The sequence below is a fragment of the Carica papaya genome, chromosome 9 (assembly GCF_054855325.1).
Source record: "Carica papaya isolate Zhongbai chromosome 9, ASM5485532v1, whole genome shotgun sequence".
Lineage (NCBI taxonomy): Eukaryota > Viridiplantae > Streptophyta > Magnoliopsida > Brassicales > Caricaceae > Carica > Carica papaya.
In genome coordinates this window covers 22662987-22672864 of record NC_142317.1, presented here as the reverse complement: position 1 = coordinate 22672864, position 9878 = coordinate 22662987, and the positions used below count along the sequence as shown (strand labels likewise).

At 31.6% G+C, this 9878-nt stretch overlaps 1 pseudogene; it reads right to left on the bottom strand.

The window, feature by feature from the left end:
* Positions 1–6488: 6488 nt before the first annotated feature.
* Positions 6489–9878, bottom strand: part of LOC148240193 (neutral/alkaline invertase 3, chloroplastic-like) — a 73649-nt pseudogene continuing 70259 nt past the window's right edge.

Genomic DNA, 9878 nt, shown 5'->3' with positions numbered 1-9878 from the left:
AGTGTAAAATTTGTACCTCGTACCTTTAAAAAAGGTCCTATTACAATTAGAAATTATACAATAGACGATATAATTTTAACAGTTGATTTAGACTATCACAAAAGTTAAATTGTTGCTAGGTAATATGCGAAAAATAGAGGAACTCATGTGTCCATTTCGTGCCCACCCTATCTATTTCTTTACTTGAAAAAAAGAGTTGTTTAACTTTTGTATCAACAAAAAAGAGTACAAAAAAATTAAAAATAAAATAGTTCATCTTTGTCTTAAAACAGAAGGAAAATGTGATCTACTTTGTTGTAAGATACCAAAGCTTTTATCTGTGTTGGTTGCATTTCGTTGTAGTCACCATCAATCTCCTCTCATTATTCACTGAAGTGTCAATTCTCATAATTGATTGTCAAATACTATATTTTAAACAATAAATTTACATCCTTTGATTTGCTTATTTATTATAATATTAAATAATTCATTCAAATTAGTTTCTATTTTATTATTTGATTGAACTATAAATTTAGTAGTAGTTACTTTTAATACTAATTAAACTTATACAATGGAAGTCAATACAATAGCATCCAATATAACATTATTTTCTTAAGATAAAATCATTATTCATTAACAATAAAAACCATCATGCTCAAGTAAATGACCAAAACCATCATGCTCAAGTAAGTGAAACAAAAACTGAGGAGGTTCATGAACAATTATCTATCTTTCAGAAGTCCTTACTCATCTTTAGCTAAGTTATGTATTATTCTTATTCTATTTTTTAATCCAACTAAGAAAGGAAACAAAATGCAAAATGAAAGCTTATACATCCTCAAGTAATAACCTAAACTCAGAGAAATATTCATCAAGTAAAAAATTTATACTTGTTATAAAATTTATCATATAATTAAATAAAACAAAATCGATACTAAATTAAATTTTAGGACAACAAATTTGTATCTTAGTGCAACATAACATTAAGAAAAAAAAGAAAAGAATAATACCGCAACTTTAGAGCTTTATTAAAACCTAATACATGCTTGAAACCTCATAGTTGTCTTAAGATAGGTCTAGAATGTGAGAGCAATTTTAAAACTCTACACAACCTTTTTGCAAAGCTATCTTGTAAGCTCATAGGTATCTCAAAATAGCTCTAGAAGCCAAAAGCATCCTTATCCTCAACTACTATTAAACCTTAGACTTGTTTATACCAAATTAGGTAAGCAGTCCTAAAGCACTACACAAGGACCCATGAGTTTCCCAGCTTGGTATTATTAGGATGTTGATGCAATACATTTCGGTTTTATCCATGTAATACCTTATAAAGAGTGTTAGTACCTCTTATACCACTTGTTAGAGAAATTAATATTACTTTTAGACAGTTAAGTAAAGACATTATTTGAGAACAATTGAAAATGTTATATCGTTTGCTAGACAAAATGATCTAGTAAATTCTTAATTATATATTTTTATAAATATTGAACCTTTCAACATGAATTTCATTAAATTTCTTGCCCCAATATATAAATTACTTAAATCTTACTTCTATTTAGTTATTAAAATTTGATATATATAACAAAACATATATCATGTAAATTAAAGAATAAATTTCTTACTTCCTACTAATACTCTATTGAACTCTCTATAGTACTAGCAAATACAACAAACTCCTAACAAGATACAGGAGGAGGAACAAATGGTGATTTTATTACATCTCAAAAATGCCCAAATAAGTGAATCAAAAAATTGGTGTCATTTGATTGCCATTGCACCCATTATGGACCCCATTCGCCTGGTGGGGTCGTTGATTAATAATCACGTGATCAAATCCTTTGCTGGCTCCGAGACCATGGTTTCTTTGGGAATTTAGGTGCTCGAGCCACAATATTCGCTTGAGGCAACTCTTGGTCAACTTCCTTACATAGCGTCATCCCATATAACATTTTGAATATAAATATCCCTAGTGCCCACCAATCAACTGCATTTCCATGCCCTTCACCATACCCAATTTCTGGTGCTAAGTACTAGTGGGTCCCAACATAGTACATTAATTGAAAATTGATTGGCTCTGTGATGATTTCCATAGCTGCGCGATGTGTTGACTTTTTTCTATTTGTGTTGACTAGGGCGTAAGCAGGAGGCTACATCAGGTGTGATACAATTGGCTAGAATGTATGATGAATAAGAAAAGTTGGGTTTATGATCAGGATAATAACTTGTTTTGTGATTGATGATGCATTTTGAGCAGAAATTATGTGGATATTGATGTGGGATTATCATCTTTTAGTGAGAGATCGAAGTCGGTCAACGAAATGTAGTCGTCGAATCTTTCTAACACATTTTTGGGTTTCAAATCACAGTAAACTATCCCCATCACATGTAGGTATTCTAAGGCCACTATGACTTCAGATGCATAAAACCAGTGCAAAAATGAGAAGGTTACAAATTTGACTCCAAGTAAGAATACACACAAAAATACAATTTGACCCGAGATTAGTCAAGTGACATACACTAATTACAATACAATACAATACAAATAACTTTCAAATAATGACTCACATAAAAATACAATCTGACTCAAACTTATAATCTCTTATAAAAGAAGAAACGCATTAACTATTAAACTAATTATTTAATTAATTAAATATACACATATATAGTTAATTATATTAATAATTATTTATCCATTAGGTGGATATCTAAGTACTTTTATCCTTATCTATAAGAGTATGAGTTCAAATAAGACTATACATCTCATGACATATCATTTAACTATTAAAATGTATGAATTTTTACTAGCAAAAATTGTACTTGAGAATTTTTATTGTTAACTGTATATTATAAGATCAATAATAACACATATAAATTCTTCAAATTAAAGAGTTTTGAGCTGTGATGATTAGTATTAATTATATACCTTGAGGAGGCTCATTTAATCTTGATGCAAAATGCATAAATCTTATGAAAATTTGCATAAGATATTTTGTTCCTGTAAATTAGGAAAAGAAGATCAAATAACTAAAACCCATTAATTAATCAAATATGGTTAATAACTACTCAAATCTACATCGAGATATATATTACGTACACATACAAAGCTTTAGCCATGCCCGATAAGATGATTTCAAATTAATCCATGAAGGTGGAAAGCAGATCATATAAATAATTAGGATTGCAACCAGTATCTCTTTTCATTTCGTATGCTGCTACAAGAGAGTGCTCTACTGCATCCTTAAACAAAAATCGAATGCAAATCAATCAACAACTTCAATATATATATATGATCGATAAGCAAATAAGAGAAAAATAGATCAGATGTTAAGCACTAAACCTCTTATTCCATCAAGTGGATCATATGGAGGAGCTATGTGCTTCAATCCTCCTATTTGAAATGATTGGATAAGAGCTGTAACAACCCATACCTCCATAGTGAGTCAGGGTACCGTAAGAACTTATATTGCCAGCGAAAAATACAATAAACTTCTATTTCTAAATAAAATTAAGTACATCCAAGCACAGTGTTCACATCCCTCGCTAGTGAGGGTTAACCATTACATCTATCTAAAATCAAGAAACCATCTAATTAAAGTTTGTGTAACTCATACTTTCCTACATGTGCATCACAGAGAACACTGTCTCTACTCACCTAGATCGGCTCCCAGAGTTTGTTTGTTCCATTGTCAATCCCATTCCGACTTCTAAATAACACCACTTTCAACCTTATAGAGAAAACTGTCTTTGCTCACCTAGATTTGTGTAAACATCTCCGAAAATTTAAAGGAAATGTATATAAAATCTCTAAGTGCAGAAGCAAAATAAAATAGATTATGGTTAACATTCCTTACACAATAACTAAAACGTATTAAACGTATGAAAAAATAAGCTAACTAAAGTAAATACTAGAAATGAATACTATAAGGAAAGCTATAAAATCTTTAGGCATCTACTCACCGCCTTCTTACGGAACGGGCTCGGGAACCAAGTCCTCCTGATCTGAAATGGTTAAGTAAGGAATGAGCTACACTAGCCTAGTAAAGATTTTACACTATCTCACTGTTACAAAATTAAAGGTTGGTAGAAAACAAAAACGACCAATGGAGCATAATTTGTAACAAATTCATTTATCAATAATAAAACTCTTTATTGTCCACTTACCTCGGTGAGATTTATGAAAACAACTTATGAAAACAATAACATTATAATATCAGAAAATCATAAGCACTCTGTAACATAACGGATGTCATACTTTTAATATTTCAATCATCAGGCAACAAATTTTCTCTTTTACCAGCCTACCAGTATCCATGGGGATCCATAGGGGTCCCCACTACATGTGAACCATTCACCTTAATAACTTAATTCTAGGGCCGTCCCTATACCCCGTCCGGTATGGGCGCCAAAACCATGAATCTCAATACTCCGTCCGGTATGAGCGCCAAAACATTTAAAGTCTCCATACCCCGTTCGGTATGAGAGATAACATTCTTGATAGGGTTCCCTATTGACCCGGTCCATCCACCATCTCCCAGAATATCTAGTGAGGCTGTCGACTTATCCATTTATCAACTCACATACCTTTTCTATTTTTCCTCAGTTTTCTGTTTCTCACATAATCATAAATATTTAAACCAGTAACGAGCATCCAACAAGGCAGGTATATCATCGGATTCACAAAATCAAGCCATAATGAAGTAAACAGTGATTCATGCATTCAAAACCATAAAATAAATAGATCAGATACCACAATGCATTTAAAACTATAAAATAACTAAAACAGCAACTGACCGAAAATATATCAGATTCGGCATGGCAGCTCCACCGTTTGATTAATTTATATCCGCTTAATCATTCATATATTATGTAGGTATATATATATATATAATTGGGTGTGTACATATAAGTATAGATAATTTTGCTCTTTATTTAACTTCAGTGAAAAATCGGAGGTGGACTTTCACGAGATTGGAGAACTTATTTTCAAAATCAAAGGGGCTTCTTCATGATAATCAATTATATAACCTCGGATAAACTATATAAATGATATTAATGTATAGATCATAAGAAATATTATTGTGTGTATGTGTGTATATATATAATCATGGTTACTATAGTACTCTAGCATTGGTGCTTGTCGCATGGCACAGATCTGTCGTGAATTCCTTAAGGCTATTGAGGAACAATCTAAGCAACAGTGAGCAAACATTTATTTTTCTGTGTTTTTTTTCATCTCTATAATATTCTTATACAAATATACGCACAAATACATATATATCTATTGAAATTTCATTTACTCAAATATTGATGATCAAATTAACTTTGGTTCAAAAATTCATCTTGAGACACTTATGTCTTTTCTATAGGTGTATCTTTCAATTGGAAGCACTCAAACATGAATTCTCAATCTTGAAAGAAAAATTAAGCATTCTTCATGAGGTAATTAATAATTATTGTTGGTATTTTTTATAATGGGTAATCATTTCACATTTTCATTAATAATCTTTTTAAGCTATTATATTGTATATTTATTTTTACAACACAATTTCTCAATTACTAGTGTGATTTGACCCACAACCTAAATATTTCTATGTAATTTCTTCATTTACAAATTGAAAATATATACATATATATGAGATTAATTTCTATTGTTGTTGGAAATATGTTTATTTTTTTATTTTTGATATTTTTTGTAGTACAATTTGAGAGAAGGATTGCGGCTAATGCTAGACCTAGATGAAGAAAAAGTTGTTAAATGCTATATGTTTAGTTTCCTTTATGAGCTGAGCTTTAGTTTCTTCTATGAATTGATCCCATAAACTTGGAAGTTTGTAATAGAGATTTAGTTTCTTTCATGAGTTGATGCTAAGAACTAAAAACTTACAAGTGTATAGTAATGCAAAAATATGTAATGAATAAAATATGAGTTTGCAAGAAATATCTTATCATCACTTTCTAATCACTCTCTCAGACAATGCTTCACATACCAGTTGAATTTTTTCAACTAATTTGGAATCAACTGAGGAAATGTATTGAAAAGTTTTTTTTATCAAGCATTAATTTAGATGGCAAGGTGATGATTTACGAGATAGAAAAATACCATAACAAATACAAAATGATTTACAAGATGCAGAAAATATCATAATCAAATAATAAAATTAAAATAATGTAAGGTATTTTTTATTTATAGTGAATTCTTTAAAAAGAATGTCTTTCACTCCTATAATACTATGTATATGATATAAAGTCTGTAAATAGGAACAACTTATTTAATCTCCAATCCAAGAAGATGTTACGAGCTAATGCTAATCCTAAATCAACATATCATTTTTACATTAAAATCCTATGATACCCGAATCACTGCTTAAAAAGCTTTAACCTCCAAATAAAATGAAAAATAAACCATTGTTATCATCACCATTATACATTTAAGTTTTTTAGATAGGTAAGTTGAGCCATAAATTGAAGTTACCTATCCTTATTTGAAAGCAGCTTCAGAATCTTATATTATATACGTCTGTTGGGAGTTCTTTTGACCATGTTTTCTCTTGGGGTTAGCACTTATCATGCAAGAGAAGGCACTGACAAGTTAAGAATCCTCTTTAGTTATTAGAATTCTTTCTGCACTTGGGTCTGTAAGTAGAAGCTTAGCCACAATGTATCCAAGAATTGATCATGTTTGGAATAACCGTACTTGTTTCCCGATGAACCTTTCTATTTTCATGTCATAGTATTCAGGCCACTTGTCTTTTGATATGTGTCTTTCCGTAACTTCAACAGCTCTTGCAGTGATTTTTGGTCTTTTCATCTTTATGGCTGCAACAGTAAGCTATAGAAAGTCAATTTTTAAAATCTTAAGTCGCACTGCCTATTATAGACTGATTCAACATTGACAGTTGGATATTTGACTTAGTTTTGGATTTATCTCCTAAAATTTTTGATGTTTTGTTAGTAGTAATAGAATTTGAGTTAGTGGCAGATTGCTCTACCATTTCTTTTTATTTTTTGTTCAGTTGTAAAGCCTATTTAAAAGGCATTTCTGGTTGCTGAATATATCATCCCACTGCATTTAAAATTCCAGCAGCAATTCATACCCATAAAATGTTATGATTAATATTTTTATTTTTCTACTGCATTCATTTCTTGTCTACTATATTTTTCCTTGCTGCCGCAGTAAATTTGCCGCAAGTTTGAGTTTAACAAAGCTCTCTTCTCCAGCAATAGTGGTATCAGAGCAAAGTTTGGTTGTAATTGGGCGTGCATCTCATGGCGACAAATGGCAATGTCCTGAGTATTTCTCAACCATCAATTCCTATCTTTTCATGGTGGAAGCTACGAATTTTGGAGCATTAAAATGAAGACATTATTCAAGTCTTAAGATTTATGGGACTTGGTTGAGAATGGTATAATCTGGATGAAGAAGGTAGGTTAAGAGAAAATAAAAAAAGGGATTCCAAAGCACTATTTTTCATCCAGCAAGCAGTGCATGAATCTATTTTTTCTAAAATTTCAACTGTAAATACAACTAAAGAAGCATGGACGACTTTGCAAACAACATACAAAGGCTCATCGAAGATAATTATGGTAAAACCTCAATTTCTCCGTCGTGACTTTGAGATGTTGTAAATGAAAATTAGAGAATCGGTACAAGAATTTCTTTTACGAGTTGCAACGGTTGTTAATTAAATGAGATCTTACAGGGAAGAGATTTCTGATCAAACCACTATTGCAAAAGTGTTAAGGTGTTTAACTCTAAGTTTTGATCACATTGTTGCAACCATTGAGAAGTCTAAATACTTAGCTACTTACTCATTTGATGAGTTGATGGGTTCTTTATAATCCCATGAGCCAAGATTGAATCAGGTGAATGAAAAGACTGAAGAGAAGGCTTTTTTCAAGTGATGGGGGAGTCTCCCAAATAACAAGATGATTCAAAGAAGGCACAAGTAGAGGATGTGGTAGAGGAGGTTATCGAGGCAGCGGTAATCGAGGTAAAGGCAGAATTGTTGGACAAGATGAACAAAGGGAGATGATTGGAAAAAAAATAAATTACAAAAGTAATATTTAATGTTATCTTGTGGCTTAATGCATAAATAGATTGATCACCTATTTATTGATTTATGATGAATGATTGGATTGAGAGATTGATTGTTCATTAGAATAGCAAGTTAGCACAATAGATTGAATGTGAGAAGAGATATTAAGCATAATCTATATATTTGATGATTGAAAGTTAATGCACTGATTCATACTAATCCATAGAGATATGTGTGTTACAATGAAGTAGGTAAGGTAATTGATCTTTAGAAAGAGATTACTACATGATTGAATGAAATTGGGAAAAAATTCTAGTTGTAGATTGAATTAAGGAAATTCATAGTTGAACTTAGGGTGGATTCTAAGATCTTGACTATTATTATATCTTGATTGTTAATTGAGAAGAGATTACTACATGATTGAATGAAATTGGGACAAAGTTCTAGTTGTAGATTGAATTAAGGAAATTCATAGTTGAACTTAGGGTGGATTCTAAGATCTTGACTATTATTATATCTTGATTGTTAATTGAGAAGAGATTACTATATGATTGAACGAAATTGGGGGAAAGTTCTAGTTGTTGATTGAATTTAGGAAATTCATAGTTGAACTTAGGGTGGATTCTAAGATCTTGACCGTTATTATATCTTGATTGTTAATTAATCTTAATTCATTGTTTTTTTTGTTGTTGTTAAGTTTTAGTTTATACTCATTATCTTAGTCATTGGCCAAATAATATCAATAAGTAGTGATTCTAATAATTGTTATATTAGTCCTCGTGGGACGATATCCAAATTTATTGCTATAGTACGTGTTCGAACTAGTGCACTTGCTAGGTGAGTTCATATAACAACAAATTTTTGGCGCTGTTGCTGGGGACTAATACTAGCAATATTAAAGTTGACTATTTTTTATTAATTTGGTATTTTTACCTTGTTTTTTTTTTGTTTTGCTAGCTATTTACAAGGGGTTCTATAGTGCATGACAAAAAGAAACAAAGAAACATTGATTTTTGATACATAAATCGAGAGGACTCGCCACAGACTGAGAGCACAAGCAAGAAGTAGACTTCTCCCATCTCGTGTCAGAAATTTGTTGAGAAGAGGAACAACAACAATGGTTGACGAACCAGAAGGGCGAAGAGAGCACACAATGATGGATTATTCTATTCTACTCTTACTGGAATTGAACCGAGTGTCACATGGTCAGCTGTAAAAGCTAACAACTTTAAGATTAAGTCAGCCATCATCCAGATGATTCCACAAAGTGTACAATTTTTTGGGTTCCCAGCTGAAGATCCTAATGAGCACATTGCCAATTTTCTAGAAATCTGTGATACTTTCAAGCATAATGGAATGAGTAATGATGCAATCAGATTGAGACTTTTCCCTTTATCATTGAAGGATAGATCTAAGGCTTGGTTGAATTCGTTACCAGCTGGTTCCATCACTACTTAGGAGGATATCACTCCACCTTTTTGAGCCAAGTACTTTCCACCTTCAAAGACAGGTAGGTTGAGGAATGAAATCACCACTTTCGCATAAATAGATGGAGAATTTTTGTATGAGTCTTGTGATTGCTCTAGGGATCTGCTAAAGAGAGTTCCTCACCATGGTCTACCTATGCTGTTTCAAGTACAGACATTCTATAATGGTCTCACAACAAACATCAAGATAATGATTAACATAGCAGCTTGAGGAAAACTGAACAACAAGAAACTTGAGGCTGCCTAGAAGTTGATTGAGAATATGGCAAATAATAGTTACCAATGGGAGAACGAGAGATCTTCATCAAGAAATAATTACAGCTTGCATAGTGTTGACAACTATACAGCTCTATCTGCACAAATGGAGGCCTTAACT